General features: G+C 45.8%; 1 pseudogene across 1 annotated transcript; it reads left to right on the top strand.

Moving 5' to 3' along the window:
- The first annotated feature begins 4954 nt into the window (after window positions 1-4954).
- On the top strand, window positions 4955-5654 carry LOC125533755 (defensin-like protein CAL1; annotated as a pseudogene). The gene is made up of 2 exons (XR_015615184.1): window positions 4955-5098; window positions 5231-5654. The product of XR_015615184.1 is annotated as a defensin-like protein CAL1 (transcript).
- The last annotated feature ends 18060 nt before the right edge of the window (window positions 5655-23714 follow it).

Here is a 23714-nt window from a genome sequence, read left to right as displayed (position 1 = left end):
GTTCAAATTGCAAGTCGATCACCGACATGTATCTGGGTCCAAAACCGTTTTGTTCTTTCTTGCAAGTCTACTCCTAACTGGGATCTGCCTTTTTATTTTTTTATCCTAGTTGTAAGTCGACCATCGACATGCAAATTGGAGCCCATCTCTTTTATTTTTATTGTCACAATTGCAAGTAAACCATCGACATGCAACTCGGCCTGACATATTTTGGTCTCGGTTGCAAGTCCACCCTCGACTCGCAACTGTGGCCCAACAATTTTTGTCCTACTTGCATGTACAGCTTCGACTCACAACTCGGGCCGACATTTTTTTGTCCCAGTTGCAAGTCCACACATGACTCGCAAGTGGGGTTCGATTTTTTTGGCCCAATTCGCATCTGGGGGCCCGACATTTTTTAGTTGCAAGTCCATACTCGACTCGTAACTAGAGTCTGATTTTCCCCCAGCTGCAATCCCACCCTCGACTCGCAACTAGGGCCCAACCCATTTTTTCCCACTTGCGTGTCCACCCTCCACTCGAAATTGGGAGCCGAACTTTTCTTGTCCTAGTTGCAAGTCCACCACTGACATGCAATTAGAACTGTAGTTTGTTTCATTCCAATTGCAAATTGATCCTTGACTCGCAAATGGGCTCGTAGCTTCCTAGTTGTCCCAGTTGTAAGTTCACTTCACAATTGGGCTGATAGTTCTGCCAATTTCAAGCCCACCATCGACTCGCAACTAGGCATCTGTTTTATTTTTCATACCAGTTGCAAGTCCACCCTTGATTCGCAATTGGGACCATATTTTATTTCATCTCAGTTGCAAGCCCACCATTGACTCGGAACTGGGTCATTGTTCCATAGTTGTCTTAATTGCAAGTCCATCCTCGACTCGCAAGGGCTCATAGTTTATTGTTGTCCCGGTTGCAAGTCCACCCTCGACTCGCAACTGGGCCCATAATTTGTTGTTGTCCTAGTTGCAAATCTACCCTCGACCCGCAACTGGGATGTGTTTTATTTTTCATCTTAGTTGCAAGTCCACCCTCAACTCGCAACTCATATCATAGTTTTATATACTTGTCTTAGTTACAAGTCCACCCTCAACTAGCAACTAGGACCATAGTTTTTTGTTTTACCCCAGTTGCAAGCCTACCCTTAACTCGCAACTGGGCATGCGTTTTTGTCTTTCATCCTAGTTGCGAGTCAAGGATGACTCGCAACTGGGAACGTAATTTGTTTTATCCCAATTGCTAGTCGACCATTGGCTCGCAACTGGTCTCATAGTTTGTAGTTGTCCCAGTTGTAAGTCCATCCTCAACTCGCAACTCACCCATAGCTCTCCCAGTTGCAAGCCCACCCCTTGACACAACCAAGCTTGTGCTTTGTTTTTCAACACGCAACTTGCCCCGATCCCTAGTTCCATGTCCAACCCCAACATGTAAATCCGCCTGACCCAGTTGCATGTCCAAGCCAAACATGCAACTCATGCCCGACATAATTGCATGTCCACTCTCGGCATGCAACTCGTCCCCAACTATATAGTTGTATTGATTTTGGCAAATACATGACCACTTTACACACAGCATATTTTTCTGTATAGACGGGGAACATTTTTAACACACATTAAACATTTTTGAAATACATGATGAATATTTTTTTTCAAATATAGGCCCGAGCATTTTCAGAATAGATGGTAAAAAAACTTCAAACTCCTACTGTTCATTTTTCTAAATCGTATGAAACTTTTTTAAAAGAATTATGCGAACATTTTATTTACATTGCATAAAAAATTCTAGAAAATGTCGTGTTTTTTTAAACAAGTGAGTTTCTTTTAAAAATTGTCACGAACATTCTTTGAATGTTAAGATTCTTTTCCATTGTATATAAATTTTTTAAACATCAAGAAACATTCTTTTGAAATACATGTACATTTTTAAAATGTCAACATTTTTTAGACGGTGCAAACACTTTTTTTACTGAAAGTTGATTATAAAAATAAAGATAGAATAAATTTATTCTTTTAAAAAAATGTTTGGAATCTTCAAAAGTGTCCACATTCTAAAAATTGTTCGGGATTTAAAAAAATTATTCATGGCTTCAAAATTTGTTTGAGAAAAAATTGATCGGAATACCAAATTTTGTTCTTACTTTTCAAAAATAAAATCAGAATTATAAAGTCTATTCAAATTTGAAAAATACTTTCCAATTTAAAATTGTTTGTGTTTAAAATAATATTCGACATTTAAAAAAAATCGCAATATGTAGAAAAGGTTTCAAAAGAATTCAAACATCTCCACTAATCTGGATGCTATTCTATGTTCTTATAGGTTTTCCCGTTTGCTTTATTATAGTAGCAAGCATTGGTTGGAGTGGCAGGAGCTCTCGTTGCCTTGCACGAGGTCGAGTTCAGTTCCTACTTAGCACATTGTTCACTTTATTTTTGTCGCAGTCCAGTCGAAAAAAAACAAATAAGATGTTATCTCACGTCTAGTTGTTATATAAACAGACCCTTTTACCTAACTGTTTATGAGTCTGTTTAAGACACATCTAAATGTGACATAACTATGTCACATCTAACCTGATATCTATTATGTTTGTGATCTTTTTTTTTGTCTCAGCTTTTTTTTTGTTCCTTGTTGCTCTGTATTTGTGAGAGCTTAGATGTGACATTTTTAAAAAACATTTAGATGTGAATTAGGCAAACTGTTTACCTGATATATAAATTTATTATTTGGGTTTGTTTAGGACACATCTAGACGTGGCATAATTATGTCATATCTAAACTAATATCCACTCTGTTTGTGGTCTATTTATTTTGTCCTAGTTTTTTTTGTTGCTGCATTATATATTTGTGGGAGCTTAGATGTGATATCTTTAAAAAACACTAGCACATATGCCCGTGCATTGCAACGGGAGTGAATATTAGCGTGTTCACCGGTGTGTCATGATAGCATCCAGAAGGTATCACACAACAGGAAGACACAGATCATGCTCTAAAAAAGTGCATATCGGTCATACATTAATCACGCAACAACCCTTAACACATGTGCTAAGGATCAATTAATTCTCCTTATAATCCTAACATCTACACTTAGTTAGCTTTACACCTTCGCATATCCAATTCTTAGCACACAGCTTGACCTTTCTATGACACTAATCCGACTTGTAGCAATGGCGGTCATCCTTATTGTGTCCATGTGGCCGGCTTTGCTACGTTGTCCGTATGACTTGTTGTCTTGGCATCGCTTATGTAATTGGTTTTACAGCACGGCGGTCCAACTTTCCAATAGAAAAATAATAGCGGCTAATGGTGTTATATTGGCGTGCTTCCGTATGTAGCAAGCAATTGGCCTTCCAACGTTGTGTTCTGCTTGGAGCAACAGGGCCTAAAACTGTTGTGTGTGCCGTTTGCAGTAACAATGCTCGATTGAAAGTTGAATGTAGATTAACCAGGTATTTTTTTCAAGAATGTAAAACTTGATATCGGCAAAAACACCGAGAAATAAAAACATTTCCTTGCACATTAAAAAGGTTAACATGCCGTCCAAAAATCAAAGCTGACGGCAGGTCATTTACTTCTTTTTCCATTTTTGAGTAGTTTGCGAGCGAGACCCGATTGATCACATGGAAAGAAGGCAACAGCATCTCTTGTGTTGCACACATGTCGGGGGTTGTTTTGTTAGTGCGCATTAAGATTCATCCATCACTCACCAGCTATATATACCACTCCAACAAGGTATCTTATATCTTTTGTTAGTTAGATTCAGCCATGTCATACACTCCATCGGGCATGCAAGCACACCCCGAGCCTACAATCCAGCCATACTTCCCACATTTCCATTTAGAGCCAACATTTAATTCTTTCGCCAGACTCTATTCCAACAATTTCATTTAATTAGAGCCAACTTTAATTCCTTCACTCCCGCACCATATCCTTCGTTTGGGCTTGATGATCTCGACAACTATCCGACGTATATAAACAGATGGATTTTTGTGGATCAAAGCGAGATGGGATAAATATTCAAGCGAACCCTTTCTATCTAATTTTTTTTTGCACTTTTAAAATTTTCAAAAAAATGGTTGTGTTTTCGTATTTGTAAATAAATAAAGAATTGCATTTTCAAAAAATGTTCGTGTTCTGAAAGTTTGTTCGGAATGATTTCATTCTATTTTTCACAACTTTTAACATGTTCAGAATTTTAGAAAAGGTTCCCGTTTTCAGAGATTGTTGACAAATCTTAAAATTATTCATGTTTTCATTTAGACTAATATCCACTCTGTTTGTGGTCTATTTATTTTGTCCTAGTTTTTTTGTTGCTGCATTATATATTTGTGGGAGTTTAGATGTGACATTCTTAAAAAACATTTAGATGTGAACTGTTATTGTTTTTGCCAATTGGAGGGCTCCGAGTGGACGGACGCGACACAGCACGCACCGACCAGTTGTCTTGCACAGTTGCACGCGGCACAGCCTGACCACCACCGACCACCGTCCGCACAGATCACAGTGCATATCACGTGTATTGCCCGTCCGCATTGTCAGGTCGGTAGCACAGCTCCCGCAACAAAAGCAAACACTCGATGAGTGTGTAGCCACCCGTGCCCTCCGGCTAGTCGCTACCCCTGAATTCGTAGCCTGCCCAGCATCAACACGTGCAGACGAGACACCCAGCCTGCATGCTCTATGCATCTCCGCACTACATTCAAGACATCCACGCATGAGCCTCTGAACCCGTGTACAATACTATTACTTTCTGCACGGCTTGCAACCCGGTGCCGATGAGATTGTTGGCACCACGGTCGAAGAGCAATGAACCGAATCTTGCCTGTACCAGAATATTTTAACCACTGCAAAAGCCGTCCTGCATTTGTGTTTCAGAATTGAGTCCTTTGTGCTGAATTTGAATTGCGTCCAGGCTTCTGAACCTCCTATATAAACCCCCATTGTCCCCGTCACACTCACCTAGCAAATCATATCAGTGTAACCTTAAGTTAGAGTACATCGCCCCTTCCCTTGCAAAACCACCAGCATCAGGCAAGCAGAGCAAATGGCGTCGACCTCTCGGCGTATGGTTGCGTCCGTTCTCTTCGTCCATCTCCTCCTCGTCGCGACAGGTGATCTTAACTAGTCTTCTCAATTTGTAAGTCGAGCGGATGCTCAGATATGCACCCTGAATCTAGTTAGGCCTACGTACATGCGTTGTGTACGCCATTTGTGTCTGACCCGACGGAGAAATAAAACTGCAGAGATGGGGGCGACGAGGGTGGCGGAGGCGAGGCACGGGCACAGGCTCTGCGAGTCGCAGAGCCACAGGTACCGCGGAGCGTGCTGGAGGGACGAGAGAACTGCGCGCACGTCTGCAACACTGAGGGCTTCCCCTCGGGCAAGTGCAAGTTCCACGGCTTCGAAAGCAAGTGCTTCTGCAAGAAACCCTGCTAGCCACTTCATCGACCGATGGATCGGCTGGCTAGTTAGCCGCGCACCACGACCGCCCTCCTGTCTTCAGAGTGTTCCTCCCCTGTTCGTGTACCGCTTTCCTTATTCCGAATCTAGTAAGGTCTACATGCGTTGTGCATGCCATTTCCTTATTATACAAGTGTTTTGCTTCATACGGTGTAATCTAGCTAGGGTGCTAATAAAAGTTGGCCGTCGGTGTGCTTGGACGTCTTTTATCACATTGTAAATGTGCAGTGTAGCCCAAATACCATCACTACTGCATAACGAGCCCCTGTTGGACTTTGCTGTTGGACCACCTATGTGCCGCTCGCTGCGGACTAGTGCGCTGTTTCACACAGGACAAGCTGGAAGAACACTCCCGAGATAAACTAAAAATCCCTCCCGAGGGATGGCCATCTTTTCTTTACATACTCCCTTCATTTCATAATATAGTGCTTCTTCTATCCCCGTGCTTCAGCTTTGATCGTAAATTTAACTACCAAGACCGATTGCGGCGGGAGCAAAAGTTATATCAGTGAATTCGTATTCGAAAGAAGTTTTTAATTACATAACTTTTTCTCCCGCCGCAGTCGGTCTCCTTCGTTAAATTTATGATCAAAGTTCAACCTCGAAAAGCGCGGCGCACTATATTTTGAAATGGAGGGAGTAGTATTTTCCTTATATACATGTTGACATACAATTATAGATTGTAATATCACAGTTGCTACCATAAGGATCAATGTGTCTTCTTCCTCCGATTCCCCCTACACATATGGGATGCTCGAACTCTGCTATGGATTTGTGACCACATTCTTCATAGGTCTCTTTTAGATCTTCTTTCTACAATCTTGGATTGGGGAAGGAGGAGATATCCGCGACTACTGGTGGTTTCATTATGGGGCGGCACAGAAACATATTGCTTTCAATGCGATTTCCGTTGCTTTCTTTGATTACGTGCATTTAAAGGCGATCCTCTGATATTGGCCCTTCTGAATCATCCAGCAAGGATTGAAAATCCGATCTCCCTTCCCCACCCAATCAAGAAAGAGAATTAACGAATCGACACTTTGAGCATGGGAAAGGGGTGCGTGCTGAGCTTTTGAATGACCCCATGCCATTTCCCCCCGTAAAACCAATGCTCTTATTTACTATACCTAGCAGCTAATATCTCCAGACTGTTTGATCCATCAGTAGACCGAGAGGTCGAAAGTAGAAGTTCCCCAACCATTGAGATCTTCCTCTTTTAGTCTAATCTCTAACCATTGAAATATGACTTGATGCTCCCACAAGTGCAGAAGGAGTCAAAAACATCATTTATAGTGGAAAACCCGTCATCTTAGTATAACCAGCTTTAATTGCTTTAGCTTTGTGCTCTTCTTGAGCAATGTGTGAGAATAAATCTTAAGTGATTTTTAGCTTTCCGCCAAACCAAAAACGAGAGACAATTGGGGCCAATTATTGATCTTACTTTCCCTCAATATAAGTATTTTGGATTGGATAAACAATCCTAATTTCATTCCAATCATAAAACAAGGGAAAAGATCAAGGGAGAAAACATTCAAAGAAAACTAACCCTAACAAACTTGAATTTGTTGAGCGAAAAGAAGAATTCAACAGTAAGAAAGGATGAATACATTGAGATGTTTGGATCTTGGCTAAATTTATAAGCGAAGAATGCACGTGAATAAGGTTTTGGGATAATATGAGTTGACTCGGGTGGCTTGGCTGTGTTGCGGCCCAAGCAAACCTGTCGTATAGGGTAGTTGCTTGGTAATACAAAGCGGGGACCCTTTATTGTCAATATGAATTGACTTGTCAAAGAAGAATTTTAATTATTTAATAATTTAGATTTTTCTTTGACTATACTTTTATGTGTCGAATTAGTCGGCACAATATTCTTAAAACAAACCCACCTCTCAGATACACAATAAAAAACATCCTCAATGAGTGAAAGATTCATGTTTGAATTGTCTAAATTCTAGCAAGAGGTAGCAGTTATATCCATCTGGTTGTCAGCTAACTGTGAATTGATGGCTTGTTTCACGAAACCACGCAAACAATCTTTGCAGGTATTGGATATCGCTGACGGTTTGGAAGATTCGGTTATGTAGCTGTGCTTGCAAACCGGTTTAGGGAGTGCCCAAGGTTCATTCTTTAATCGCTACCAGGGGCGTTCTACTTCTAACTAGGCCAGTCCATTTGCCCGCACTGTATCAAGCCGGCTATCGTAACAATCTGACAACTTTAGCGATTGATCTTTTTTTCTAGGGTTTTTAGTTAGCCTTTATATTCGGCTTTATGACAAACATGAAAACATATTTTTCGAAGTGAACATTTTTGGAAATTTTAGAACATTCTTTTTAAATTTTCATGAACATTTTTAGGAAAAAGGTGACTTGTTTGAAAAACATACAAAATTTTCAAAACTTCCCTTTTTTTTGAAAATTTTAATAAGTTTTTGGAAATTTCAAAAAATTGTGAAAATGTTAAATTTTTTTAAACACTACAACTTTATATTTCTTTGAACATTTTTGAAATTGAAAAATTTCTATGAGAAGTTTTCTTTTTTTTAAATGTGAACATTGTTTGATTTTTGAAAAATAAAAATGTTAAGTTAAAGAAAAATATAAAAACACTAACAAAAAAACAGGAAATTGAAAACAAATGATCGACACCCCCTAGAAGATCACAAAAAAAGAGAAAAATGATACAAAATTTTTATGGAAGGTTCATGAGGCTGCAATCTAATATTGCCTATGCTAGCTAAATGGCCCAGCGCACCGAAGCGCTTGCTTTGCTTCTCATGTGCGAAATGTTGCCTATTTTACGCAAAATGCATCAAATAGGATTTCTTCGAGAACCTGTCGGTGTAGCACTGATGGACGCTAGATACCTGTTAGTGCAATGTAGAGGGGGGGGGGGGGTGTTCCATTAACTGACCAATTTTCTAACCCTCATGCACTAGCCAGCCCAATGACAGGATACAACCACAACAAGGATAGCCCTAAAATCTTATCTTTGGAATCTGCATGTCAGTTGTCGTCTCTCTACCGTCATCCTTCATGGCACTCTCCAATACCTATGATGGCACTATGGCGAGCTCCTCCACCTAATTGAGCAACACCGTTCTACTGTTCGTGTCAACACCATGCATGAAGGGCAACGACTATGTCTTTTTGCACGGATGACGGCGGTGGCGGCGGCTTCGTGGCCATCTTTGCGGGCTATCGGGCCAAGATTATCTCACCTCTTATGTTAAATTTCTTTCTTTGTCCCTGTTATCATTGACGGGCCGGACACCTGTTAGTACCAATGACATGCCTATACCATTATATAGTGTACGGACAACTTTGAATATTCGTCGCATGATAAAACCGATCCAACGATTGAGAGGTGGCAACTTTAAGTAGCAGTGTTGGTTGTTGGATATTCTCTTCATTACATTGAATGTTACCATGTGTATGTACTATCCAGAAGATTCCACTCTCCGGCTTAAACACAATGCATAATATGCACAAAAAGACACTTCTTCTTGGTTCTAGAATTTTCCGTAATTTATTTGTCTAACATTATGAAAACTTCAACAGGGCTAAAGGTATTTCAGGAAGTCAGGATTCACTACTAATGTACATAGAAGTGAACAGGTATAAAAGCCTGTCAATGGATAGGTTTTGGACTCATTTGTAGGTAACTCTGCACTAGTGGATGGTGAAGACGTGCAAGTAGAGAGGACAGCGCCTGGCTAAGCAACATACATGGGACAACTATACACAGACCACTTAGAGTCTGATTTTTTTTAAAAAAAATTTGGCTAAAATAAAGGATCTGAAAACTTAAATCAGTTTTGATAATTAACATATTCACAGAGGGTTTGTTTTCTGAATTAAAAATGTATCCAAAAAAATTACATATATAGGAGAGGAGAATAAGAAATCAAGTTGTGGGGATTAGAGCATCTCTAGTAGAATCGGATAAACTGAAACTGAAAAACGTGTTTCCAGTACCCCGAAAACGATTTTACGGTATCACAAATGTCCATGCAGAATGGATATCGTAAAATCACACTGTAAAACTGTCCTTTTTCTTTTTTTCATCTTCCTCAACGAGTATATTTTGCGTACGAATTGAGCGCCACTAAAGAAGCGCTCCTGCTCCCATCGCCGCCCCCATCCGGCTCGGGCGTTCCTAACGTTGGCCTCCCCCGCCTCGACCCGCCCCCTCCCGTGGAGGTGCTTCCATGGGCTGCGAGCATGGCCACCCTCGCCCGGCTCTCCTAGAGCTGGCCTGCCCCGCATCGACCCGCCTCCTCCGGTGGAGGTGCTCCCATGGGGGGCTTGGCCATGGAGGCGCTTCCATGCAGGTACTCGAATAGGCCACAATTTCGCGAGAAATCGGTGAGTAACAGACTTTCTTGCTAGGAATCAAAGATTAACGCCGGAATCGAGTCTACTCGTCGTGGAATCAAGCTTGGGAGTCGCTAGTGCCAGCACCAAGGGGGGTGCTGACTCGTTCCCGTTCACCTTAAAAATCGACTCCAGAATTGTAAGTATAGGGTACGTAACTTCGTCTTGTGCATGGGTGTGCATCCATGGAGCCTCACTCCCTTCTGTGCTCCTCTAGTAGTCTACGTACTACTAGTTGGACGGTCCAATTACGAGAAGATCGTCCAAGCATAGCACGTACTCGTAGAGGGCAGGCCAGCCGGAGACGGTCGCGCGTCGTGGACGTGGGCTGGTCCACCACAAGAGCTTCAAACACATGTCGTGGTCGTCTCCCCCTCCACACAACGCGGCCGATACGTAGACAGGAAAGAAGTTGGACAATTCAAGATTCCGAAGGCACTATCCGAGGTTGATACGAGCGTTCGACCGATCCGATTCAAGGGCACATGGTGAACGCGGCCGGTGCACGGATCGTGTGGCAACACGTCGATGGTTCACGTGGGTAGTGCATCCTTTAAAAGCTCTACTACTTAATTCCGTGTCCTTTAGTAGCCCGATGAAGGCGTCGATCATGGCACATATGAGGGAAGAGTGTCGCCTCGCCCTCGCGTCCATATCAGGTACCTGTGGGCTGTGCCGCGTTGCTCCTAATATGCACCAATGGCAAAGTCCTTTTTATGGTTATTATTCCAACGTCATACAGAAATCAGCTAGACTAGACAGCAATAGAACCGTCGACATATTCGGAAAACAAAGGCAGCAGCACAGCACTGACATTTTTCATCGTGGACAAAGAAAGATGGCGGCAACGACGTGTGTGATCCCACCCTAGCTTTCACGTGGCATGCGAGCCCACAACTCTCCATCCCATTCGACGCACCTCTGTTCCACGGTCCACGAATGCATCCCACAGAGATCGTGAGGCGCCAAGAGACGCGTCGGAGTCTGCCGCACACATCGGCGGCACCGTAAAGCGTGCCCTCGTCCCCTTCAGTGAGCTCCGAGTGAGTTCGATGCCTCAAACGCGATGTCACCGTCAGGGCCGCTGCCTTTGCACGTGAAGCCCATGTTTCTGATCGCTGCAGCTCCGGATGCTCTCCCTGCACTCCACCCAAGACTAGCGAGGGGATCGAATCCCAGACTGTCGCTGCCGGCCGTGGGCAGCGCCTCTGGCCTGTGACGTGGTACCGTTGCAGCAGGGTTCGGCAATGTGTTGCATGTAGCTGCACACGGTAGGCTTTGAACCGATGGCTGATCATGGACGGCCTATGGGCATATCCGCATATCTCATATTGCGTGACCGCAGGTACAACCTTATGGGAATGTATGCAGTTCAAATCTTAGAGCATCTGCAGCTGTTCGACCCCTGGATGCCGAAAAAGTGCCGCCTGGGGCCGAACCGGGAGTTAATTTCGGCGTAGGGGCGTATGTGTTCCCAGCCGCCGTCCCCAGGTCGTCCCTAAGTCGGCGAAGAACGACACAAAATTCGCCTAAACTCGATGATTTCATTTAAATTTGTACAAAAAAAACAAAAAACATGATTTAAAACTACATAGAAACGACAACTACGCCTAGCACTACTACGCCGCTGCCGCTGCCCGCTTTCTACATGCCGAGAAGCCTGTAGAACCGGGTGTAGTCGTCGCCGTTGTCATCGTCGTCGCCGTCGCTGCCGTCCCTGCTGCAACCGTGACCAGGGTCGCCGACATGCAGGGAGTTGGACGGCCCGGGCGCGCCCTCCTCGTGTCCGCGGCGCCGAGCATTGATCTCCTCGTAGGCCAGGCGCTGGCGCACCACCTACTCGGGGACGTAGTCCGCCTTCGCCCACTTGAGGGCGATCTCGTCAGCGGCGGCCATGTCCTCGTGCTCCTTCTTCACGGGGAGCAACCCCAGCTCGGTCTTCGGCCGAACGTGGCGGTAGGAACGAGGGGAGGGGCGGTCGCCCTCGTTGATGACGAGGGCGCCGCTGCGGGTTCGGCACCCAAGCGGTGTCTCTGGCTTGACGGGGCGGAGCACCGGCGAAGCGGAGGACAAAGAGCTAGAGCCCGACGATGAGGAGGTCGTCATCTCCATTCGCCGCGGCGTTCAGGAACTACCGCGGCGGCGAGAGAAGGACGGGGGCGCCGGGTACTCGAGGCGCGGCGTGTTGCCGACCTCGATGTGGTCAAGGACGGCTTCGAGGGTGCGGCCGGGAATGCCCCACCATTCGCGCCGCCTGTCGGAGTTGAGGCGGCCGCGGGGCAGGACGCCATTTGTGGAGGCGACCTAGTCGGCGTGGTGGCGGTCAAAGTACATCGTCCAGAGCGTGTGGCTGTCGGCGGCGTACCTCGGCTCATTCCGCTTCTCCCCTGACAATGACGAGCAGATGCGCGCTATTTCGGCGTGCCATTCTGCACCGGGGGCACCGGGACGCCGCCGACGCTTAGCCTCCACGAGCCCGACACCCGCATGTCCGGGGGCGTCGGGTAGTCAGCCTCGTAGAGGAGGCGTGCCTCGTCCTTGCGCAGATGGCGTCGGCTGAAGCCGTTCGCCGCCGCGGCGTCGCCTGGGTAATGCTCGCTCATTGGCCATCGGCAGGGAAGACCGGGGGAGAGGGGCTTCGGTGACGAGAGGGGGCGAGAGGGGCGTCGGTGGCGAGTTGTGGCGTTCATGTTGGAAATATGCCCTAGAGGCAATAATAAAATGGTTATTATTATATTTCTTTGTTCATGATAATTGTCTATTGTTCATGCTATAATTGTGTTATCTGGAAATCGTAATACATGTGTGAATACATAGACCACAACACGTCCCTAGTGAGCCTCTAGTTGACTAGCTCGTTGATCAAAAGATAGTCATGGTTTCCTGACTATGGACATTGGATGTCATTGATAACGGGATCACATCATTAGGAGAATAATGTGATGGACAAGACCCAATCCTAAGCATAGCTCAAAGATCGTGTAGTTCGTTTGCTATAGCTTTTCCGAATGTCAAGTATCATCTCCTTAGACCATGAGATTGTGCAACTCCCGGATACCGTAGGACTGCTTTGGGTGTGCCAAACGTCACAACGTAACTGGGTGACTATAAAGGTGCACTACGGGTATCTCCGAAAGTGTCTTTTGGGTTGGCACAAATCGAGACTGGGATTTGTCACTCCGTATGACGGAGAGGTATCTCTAGGCCCACTCGGTAATGCATCATCATAATGAGCTCAATGTGACCAAGTGGTTGATCATGGGATCATGCATTGCGGTACGAGTAAAGTGACTTGCCGATAACGAGATTGAACAAGGTATTGGGATACCGACGATCGAGTCTCGGGCAAGTAACGTACCGATTGACAAAGGGAATTGTATACGGGATTGATTGAATCCTCGACATCATGGTTCATTCGATGAGATCATCGAGGAGCATGTGGGAGCCAACATGGGTATCCATATCCCACTGTTGGTTATTGACCGGAGAGTCGTCTCGGTCATGTCTGCGTGTCTCCCGAACCCGTAGGGTCTACACACTTAAGGTTCGGTGATGCTAGGGTTGTTGAGATATTAGTATGCGGTAACCCGAAAGTTGTTTGGAGTCCCGGATGAGATCCTGGACATCACGAGGAGTTCCGGAATGGTCCGGAGGTGAAGATTTATATATAAGAAGTCAAGTTTCGGCCATCGGGAAAGTTTCGGGGGTAATCGGTATTGTACCGAGACCACCGGAAGGGTCCCGGGGGTCCACCGGGTGGGCCCACCTATCCCGGAGGGCCCCATGGGCTGAAGTGGGAGGGGAACCAGCCCCTAGTGGGCTGGTGTCCCCCCCCTTGGGCCTCCCCCTGTGCATAGGGTTGGAAACCCTAGGGGTGGGGGCGCCCCACTTGGCTTGGGGGGCAAGTCACCCCCCTTGGCCGCCGCCCCCCCTTGGAGATCCCATCTCCTAGGGCCGGCGCCCCCTAGGGGTCCTATATATAGTGGGGGGAGGGAGGGCAGCCGCATCCTAACCCCTGGCGCCTCCCTCTCCCTCCCGTGACACCTCTCTCTCGCTGAGCTTGGCGAAGCCCTGCCGAGATCACCGCTGTTTCCACCACCACGCCGTCGTGCTGCTGGATCTCCATCAACCTCTCCTTTCCCCTTGCTGGATCAAGTTGGAGGAGACGTCTTCCCAACCGTACGCGTGTTGAACGTGGAGGTGCCGTCCGTTCGGCGCTAGATCATCGGTGATTTGGATCACGACGAGTACGACTCCATCAACCCCGTTCTCTTGAACGCTTCTGATCGCGATCTACAAGGGTATGTAGATGCACTCCCCTCTCCCTCGTTGCTAGATGACTCCATAGATTGATCTTGGTGATGCGTAGAAAATTTTAAAATTCTGCTACGTTCCCCAACAGTGGCATCATGAGCTAGGTCTATGCGTAGTTTCTATGCACGAGTAGAACACAAAGCAGTTGTGGGCGTCGATATTGTCAATTTACTTGCCGTTACTAGTCTTATCTTGATTCGGTGGCATCGTGGGATGAAGCGGCCCGGACCGACCTTACACGTACGCTTACGTGAGACTGGTTCCACCGACTGACATGCACTAGTTGCATAAGGTGGCTAGCGGGTGTCTGTCTCTCCCACTTTAGTCGGATTGGATTCTATGAAAAGGGTCCTTATGAAGGGTAAATATAAATTGGCTTATCACGTTGTGCTTTTGGCGTAGGTAAAAAACGTTCTTGCTAGAAACCTATAGCAGCCACGTAAAAACTTGCAACGACAATTAGAGGATGTCTAACTTGTTTTTGCAGCATGTGCCGTGTGATGTGATATGGCCAAAAGGATGTGATGAATGATATATGTGATGCATGAGATTGATCATGTTCTTGTAATAGGAATCACGACTTGCATGTCGATGAGTATGACAACCGGCAGGAGCCATAGGAGTTGTCTTAATTTATTTATGACCTGCGTGTCAACATAAACGTCATGTAATTACTTTACTTTATTGCTAAAGCGTTAGCCATAGTAGTAGAAGTAATAGATGATGAGACAACTTAAAGAAGACACGATGATGGAGATCATGATGATGGAGATCATGGTGTCATGCCGGTGACAACGATGATCATGGAGCCCCGAAGATGGAGATCAAAAGGAGCAAATGATATTGGCCATATCATGTCACTATTTGATTGCATGTGATGTTTATCATGTTTTACATCTTATTTGCTTAGAACGACGGTAGCTTAAATAAGATGATCCCTTGTAATAATTTCAAGAAAGTGTTCCCCCTAACTGTGCACCGTTGCGAAGGTTCGTTGTTTCGAAGCACCACGTGATGATCGGGTGTGATAGATTCTAACGTTCGAATACAACTGGTGTAAGCCAAATTTACACACGCAATACACTTAGGTTGACTTGACGAGCCTAGCATGTATAGACATGGCCTCGGAACACGGAAGACCGAAAGGTCGAGCATGAGTCGTATAGAAGATACGATCAACATGAAGATGTTCACCGATGTTGACTAGTCCATCTCACGTGATGATCGGACACGGTCTAGTTGACTCAGATCATGTTTCACTTAGATGACTAGAGGGATGTCTATCTGAGTGGGAGTTCATTGAATAATTTGATTAGATGAACTTAATTATCACGAACTTAGTCTAAAATCTTTACATTATGTCTTGTAGATCAAATGGCCCATGCTAATGTTGCCCTCGACTTCAATGCGTTCCTAGAGAAAACCAAGCTAAAAGATGATGGCAGCAACTATACGGACTGGGTCCGGAACCTGAGGATCATCCTCATAGCTGCCAAGAAAGATTATGTCCTAGAAGCACTTCTAGGTGACGCACCCATCCCAGAGAACCAAGACGTTATGAACGCTTGGCAGTCACGTGTTGATGATTACTCCCTCGTTCAGTGTGGCATGCTTTACAGCTTAGAACCGGGGCTCCAAAAGCGTTTTGAGCAACACGGAGCATATGACATGTTTGAAGAGCTGAAAATGATTTTCCAAGCTCATGCCCGGGTTGAGAGATATGAAGTCTCCGACAAATTCTTCAGTTGTAAGATGGAGGAAAATAGTTCTGTCAGTGAGCACATACTCAAAATGTCTGGGTTGCATAACCGCTTGACTCAGCTGGGAGTTAATCTCCCGGATGACGCGGTCATTGAAAGAATCCTTCAGTCGCTTCCACCGAGCTACAAGAGCTTTGTGATGAACTTCAATATGCATGGGATGGAAAAGACCATTCCTGAGGTATATTCAATGCTGAAATCAGCGGAGGTAGAGATCAAAAAGGAACATCAAGTGTTGATGGTGAATAAAACCACTAAGTTTAAGAAAGGCAAGGGTAAGAAGAACTTCAAGAAGGACGGCAAGGGGGTTGCCATGCCCGGTAAGCAAGCTGCCGGGAAGAATCCAAAGAATGGACCCAAGCCTGAGACTGAATGTTTTTATTGCAAGGGAAGTGGTCACTGGAAGTAGAACTGCCCCAAATACTTAGCGGACAAGAAGGTCGGCAACACTAAAGGTATATGTGATATACATGTAATTGATGTGTACCTTACCAATACTCGTAGTAGCTCCTGGGTATTTGATACCGGTGCGGTTGCTCACATTTGTAACTCAAAGCAGGAGCTGCGGAATAAGCGGAGACTGGCGAAGGACGAGGTGACGATGCGCGTCAGGAATGGTTCCAAGGTCGATGTGATCGCCGTCGGCACGCTACCTCTACATTTACCTACGGGATTCGTTTTAAACCTCAATAATTGTTATTTAGTGCCAGCTTTGAGTATGAACATTGTATCAGGATCTCGTTTAATTCGAGATGGCTACTCATTTAAATCCGAGAATAATGGTTGTTCTATTTATATGAGAGATATGTTTTATGGTCATGCTCCACTGGTGAATGGTTTATTCTTAATGAATCTCGAGCGTAATGTTACACATATTCATAGTGTGAATACCAAAATATGTAAGGTTGATAACGATAGTCCCACATACTTGTGGCACTGCCGCCTTGGTCACATAGGTGTCAAACGCATGAAGAAGCTCCATGCAGATGGACTTTTGGAGTCTCTTGATTACGCATCATTTGACACGTGCGAACCATGCCTCATGGGTAAAATGACCAAGACTCCATTCTCAGGAACAATGGAGCGAGCAACCAACTTATTGGAAATCATACATACTAATGTGTGCGGTCCAATGAGTGTTGAGGCTCGCGGTGGCTATCGTTATGTTCTCAACTTCACTGATGACTTGAGTAGATATGGGTATGTCTACTTAATGAAACACAAGTCTGAGACCTTTGAAAAGTTCAAGGAATTTCAGAGTGAAGTTGAGAATCAACGTGACAGAAAAATCAAGTTCTTGCGATCAGATCATGGGGGAGAATACTTGAGTCACGAATTTGGCACGCACTTAAGGAAATGTGGAATAGTTTCACAACTCACGCCTCCTGGAACACCTCAGTGTAATGGTGTGTCCGAACGTCGTAATCGCACTCTATTGGATATGGTGCGATCTATGATGTCTCTTACCGATCTACCGCTGTCATTTTGGGGCTATGCTTTAGACTGCCGCATCACTTTAAATAGGGCTCCATCAAAATCCGTTGAGACGACACCGTATGAATTATGGTTTGGGAAGAAACCTAAGCCATCGTTTCTAAAAGTTTGGGGATGCGATGCTTATGTCAAGAAACTTCAACCTGAAAAGCTCGAACCCAAATCGGAAAAATGCGTCTTCATAGGATACCCTAAAGAAACTATTGGGTATACCTTCTACCTCAGATCCGAAGGCAAGATCTTTGTTGCCAAGAATGGATCCTTCTTAGAGAAAGAGTTTCTCTTGAAAGAAGTAACTGGGAGGAAAGTAGAACTTCATGAAGTATTGCCTCTTGAACTGGAGAGTGGCGCAGCTCAAGAAAATGTTCTTGAGGTGCCTGCACCGACTAGAGAGGAAGTTAATGATGATGATCATGAAACTTCAGATCAAGTTGCTACTGAACTTCGTAGGTCCACAAGGACACGTTCCGCACCAGAGTGGTACGACAACCCTGTCCTGGAAATCATGTTGTTAGACAATGGCGAACCTTCGAACTATGAAGAAGCGATGGCGGGCCCAGATTCCGACAAATGTCTGGAAGCCATGAAATCCGAGATAGGATCCATGTATGAAAACGAAGTATGGACTTTGACTGACTTGCCCGATGATCGGCGAGCCATAGAAAATAAATGGATCTTTAAGAAGAAGTCAGACGCGGATGGTAATGTAACCATCTATAAAGCTCGGCTTGTCGCTAAGGGTTATCGACAAGTTCAAGGGGTTGACTACGATGAGACTTTCTCACCCGTAGCGAAGCTGAAGTCCGTTCGAATCATGTTAGCAATTGCCGCATTCTATGATTATGAGATATGGCAAATGGACGTCAAAACGGCATTCCTTAATGGTTTCCTTAAGGAAGAATTGTATATGATGTAGCCGGAAGGTTTTGTCGATCCTAAGAATGCTGACAAGGTGTGCAAGCTCCAACGCTCGATTTATGGGCTGGTGCAAGCATCTCGGAGTTGGAACATTCGTTTTGATGAGATGATCAAAGCGTTTGGGTTTACGCAGACTTATGGAGAAGCCTGCATTTACAAGAAAGTGAGTGGGAGCTCTGTAGCATTTCTCATATTGTATGTGGATGACATACTGTTGATGGGAAATGATATAGAATTCTTGGAAAGCATAAAGGCCTACTTGAACAAGTGTTTTTAAATGAAGGATCTTGGAGAAGCTGCTTACATATTAGGCATCAAGATCTATAGAGATAGATCGAGACGTCTCATTGGTCTTTCACAGAGTACGTACCTTGAAAAGATATTGAAGAAGTTCAATATGGATCAGTGAAAGAAGGGGTTCTTGCCTGTATTGCAAGGTACGAGATTGAGCATGGCTCAATGCCCGACCACAGCAGAAGATAGAGAAAAGATGAGTTTCGTCCCCTATGCCTCGGCCATAGGGTCTATCATGTATGCTATGCTGTGTACTAGACCTGATGGAAACCTTGCCGTAAGTTTGGTAGGAAGGTACCAAAGTAATCCCGGCATGGAACACTGGACAACGGTCAAGAATATCCCGAAGTACCTGAAGAGGACTAAGGATATGTTTCTTGTTTATGGAGGTGACGAAGAGCTCATCGTAAAGGGTTATGTCGATGCTAGCTTCGACACAGATCTGGATGACTCCAAGTCACAAACCGGATATGTGTATATTTTGAATGGTGGGGCAGTAAGCTGGTGCAGTTGCAAGCAAAGCGTTGTGGCGGGATCTACATGTGAAGCGGAGTACATGCCAGCCTCAGAGGCAGCACAAGAAGCAATCTGGGTGAAGGAGTTCATTGCCGACCTAGGAGTCATCCCCAATGCGTCGGGCCCGATGACTCTCTTCTGTGACAACACTAGAGCTATTGCCCTTGCCAAGGAGCCCAGGTTTCACAGGAAGACCAGGCATACCAAGCGTTGCTTCAACTCCATTCGTGGAAGTGTTCAAAATGGAGACATAGATATTTGTAAAGTACATACGGACCTGAATGTAGCAGATCCGTTGACTAAACCTCTCCCTAGAGCAAAACATGATCAACACCAGAACTCTATGGGTGTTCGATTCATCACAATGTAACTAGATTATTGACTCTAGTGCAAGTGGGAGACTGTTGGAAATATGCCCTAGAGGCAATAATAAAATGGTTATTATTATATTTCTTTGTTCATGATAATTTTCTATTGTTCATGATATAATTGTGTTATCTGGAAATCGTAATACATGTGTGAATACATAGACCACAACACGTCCCTAGTGAGCCTCTAGTTGACTAGCTCGTTGATCAAAAGATAGTCATGGTTTCCTGACTATGGACACTGGATGTCATTGATAACGGGATCACATCATTAGGAGAATGATGTGATGGACAAGACCCAATCCTAAGCATAGCTCAAAGATCGTGTAGTTCGTTTGCTATAGCTTTTCCGAATGTCAAGTATCATCTCCTTAGACCATGAGATTGTGCAACTCCCGGATACCGTAGGAGTGCTTTGGGTGTGCCAAACGTCACAACGTAACTGGGTGACTATAAAGGTGCACTACGGGTATCTCCGAAAGTGTCTGTTGGGTTGGCATGAATCGAGACTGGGATTTGTCACTCCGTATGACGGAGAGGTATCTCTGGGCCCACTCGGTAATGCATCATCATAATGAGCTCAATGTGACCAAGTGGTTGATCACGGGATCATGCATTGCGGTACGAGTAAAGTGACTTGTCGGTAATGAGATTGAACGAGGTATTGGGATACCGACGATCGAGTCTCGGGCAAGTAACGTACCGATTGACAAAGGGAATTGTATACGGGATTGATTGAATCCTCGACATCCTAGTTCATTCGATGAGATCATCGAGGAGCATGTGGGATCCAACATGGGTATCCAGATCCCGCTGTTGGTTATTGACCGGAGAGTCGTCTCGGTCATGTCCGCGTGTCTCCTGAACCCGTAGGGTCTACACACTTAAGGTTCAGTGACGCTAGGGTTGTTGAGATATTAGTATGCGGTAACCCGAAAGTTGTTCGGAGTCCCGGATGAGATCCCGGACGTCACGAGGAGTTCCGGAATGGTCCGGAGGTGAAGATTTGTATATAGGAAGTCAAGTTTCGGCCATCGGGAAAGTTTCGGGGGTAATCGGTATTGTACCGGGACCACCGGAAGGGTCCCGGGGGTCCACCGGGTGGGGCCACCTATCCCGGAGGGCCCCATGGGCTGAAGTGGGAGGGGAACCATCCCCTAGTGGGCTGGTGCGCCCCCCTTGGGCCTCCCCCTGCGCCTAGGGTTGGAAACCCTAGGGGTGGGGGGCGCCCCACTTGGCTTGGGGGGCAAGTCACCCCCCTTGGCCGGCGCCCCCCCCTTGGAGATCCCATATCCTAGGGCCGGCGCCCCCCTAGGGGTCCTATATATAGTGGGGGGGGGGAGGGAGGGCAGCCGCACCCTAACCCCTGGCGCCTCCCTCTCCCTCCCGTGACACCTCTCCCTCTCGCTGAGCTTGGCGAAGCCCTGCCGAGATCACCGCTGTTTCCACCACCACACCGTCGTGCTGCTGGATCTCCATCAACCTCTCCTTTCCCCTTGCTGGATCAAGTTGGAGGAGACGTCTTCCCAACCGTACGTGTGTTGAACGCGGAGGTGCCGTCCGTTCGGCGCTAGATCATCGGTGATTTGGATCATGACGAGTACGTCTCCATCAACCCCGTTCTCTTGAACGCTTCCGCTCGCGATCTACAAGGGTATGTAGATGCACTCCCCTCTCCCTCGTTGCTAGATGACTCCATAGATTGATCTTGGTGATGCGTAGAAAATTTTAAAATTCTGCTACGTTCCCCAACAGTTCACCGGCGGGGATCTCAGCTTTTATAGCCGAGGATGGGCGGTGAGAGGCTGGCCGCCAGGTGCAGCGTGGCAGGAGTGGGCGGGACGCGTATCCCCAGCTGCTTCACTACGCCGCCCATGAGGCATCAATGGAAGGCTTACCAGCACGGCAGCACGACAGCCTTGGCATTGATTATCGCGGGAACTGAGGCGATGAGGACGATGAAGGCGGCGACTCGCTGACTCGGCGGGCCCATTCCCGTTCGTGCCAAATTTTTTTTCCCTGGCGCCCCTAGGCGGCCCCAGCGCGCCAGGTTCGTCCTGGGTCCGCCAACGCCAAAATCGGCCCGAACCGGCAAAAATTGCGCTTCTGAGGGCGCGGCTGGAACGAATTTTCGACGCCGGCGACAAAAAGGGGCTTGGGGGGCCTGTTGGGGGCGCGACCGGAGATGCTCTTATAGCATGTCCAACATCTAGCCTAAAATTTGGATGCCAAAAAACAGTTTTAGGTGTGGACATACACTGTTTTAGGTAGCCAAAAAATGACCTAAAGCCGATACATCAATTTTCAGAAACAAATGAAACATGATGATCCAATGGTAGGGAGGCCGGGAAGCGGATCCGACTGTAACCCGGTGTCGAGCTCGATTTTGGCCCGCAGAGGTCACCGGGGACCAAGAGTAGGCAACAGAGGCAGGGCTCGTATCGCGATTGGGGGGGGGTCGACCCACTGCTAATCTATCTCGACGATGTGGCAGTAGCAGATAAACCCTTATAGGTGTAAATAATTAGTGACGCGTGCACCAAACATGACGCCACTGGTCCCAGTGCCTCTACTACACAGGCACTAGTGGCGTCGAATTTTGACAACACGCCCCTGGTTTTATGCTAAGTACTTGAGGTGTGCTACTTTTTCTGAATGACATAGAAATGGCCAGTGCCAGCAGTGTCCCACGCTAGGCATCACCCATAAAATATCGGCGAGGTTCATTTTGCGGTTCGACGCCACTATTGTCTGACACATCTAATTCGGCAAAAAAAATCCCATGATTATTAATGCATCACTATAAATACGACATTTGACTCATTGACGAGATCATGAGGTAAGGATGATGGGGCTTGCTACTTCTTGAGCTTGCGTTGGTTTTTCCCTTGAGGAGAAAAGGGTGATGCAGCAAAGTAGAGATAAGTATTTCCCTCAGTTTGAGAACCAAGGTATCAATGCAGTAGGAGACAATGCACAAATCACCGAATACCTGCACAAACAATCAAACAACTTGCACCCAACGCGATAAAGGGGTTGTCAATCCCTTCACGGTTACTTGCAAAAGTGACATTGATAGGAATAGATAAACAGTAAAGTAAATATTTTTGGTATTTTTGGTTTATAGATCGGAAAGTAAAGATTGCAAAGTAGTAGGTCGGGAACTTATATGATGGAAAATAGAAACTCATATGTTGGGAAATAGATCCCGGAGGCCATAGGTTTCACTAAAGGCTTCTCTCAAGATAGCAAATAATACGGTGGGCGAACAAATTATTGCTGAACAATTCATAGAAAAGCGCAAAGTTATGACGATATCTAAGGCAATGATCATGAATATAGGCATCACGTTCATATCAAGTAGACCGAAATGATTCTACATCTACTACTATTACTTCACACATCGACCGCTATCCAACATGCATCTAGAGTATTAAGTTCATAAAGAATGGAGTAACGCATTAAGTAAGATGACATGATGTAGAGGAATTAACTCAAGCAATATGATGAAAACCCCATCTTTTTATCCTCGATGGCAATAATACAATATGTGCCTTGCTGGCCCGACTATCACTGGGAAAGGACACCGCAAGATTGAACCCAAAGCTAAGCACTTTTCCCATTGCAAGAAAAACCAATCTAGTTGGCAAAACCAAACCGATAGTTCGAAGAGAATTACAAAGATATCAAATCATGTATAAACGAATTCAGAGAAGATTCAAATAATATTCATAGGTAAGCTGATCATAAATCCACAATTCATCGGATCTCGGCAAACACACTGTAAAAAAGTATTACATCGAATAGATCTCCAAGAACATCGAGGAGAACATGGTATTGAGAATCAAAGAGAGAGAAGAAGCCATCTAGCTACTAGCTATGGACCCGTAGGTCTATGGTAAACTACTCACGCTTCATTAAAGGGCAATAGAGTTGATGGAGAAGCCCTCCGTGATTGAATCCCCCTCCGGCAGGATGCCTGAAAAGGTCCCTAGATGGGATCTCACGGGTACAGAAGGTTGCGGTGGTGTAAAAGTGTTTTCGGGGATGCCTCTGGTGGTTTGGGGATATTTGGAAATATATAGGTTAAATAATTAGGCAAGGAGAGTCACGAGGGGCCCACAAGGGTGGGGGGCGCGCCCTACCCCCCTGGGCGTGCCCTCCGTCCTTGTGGCCTTCTCGTGGCTCCTATGGCTTCATCTCCAAGTCTCCTAGTTGTCTTCTGGT

This window comes from Triticum urartu, chromosome 2A (assembly GCF_056163025.1).
Source record: "Triticum urartu cultivar PI428250 chromosome 2A, HENAU_Tu73, whole genome shotgun sequence".
NCBI classification, from domain to species: Eukaryota; Viridiplantae; Streptophyta; class Magnoliopsida; order Poales; family Poaceae; genus Triticum; species Triticum urartu.
This window is presented reverse-complemented; position numbering and strand designations above follow the sequence as displayed.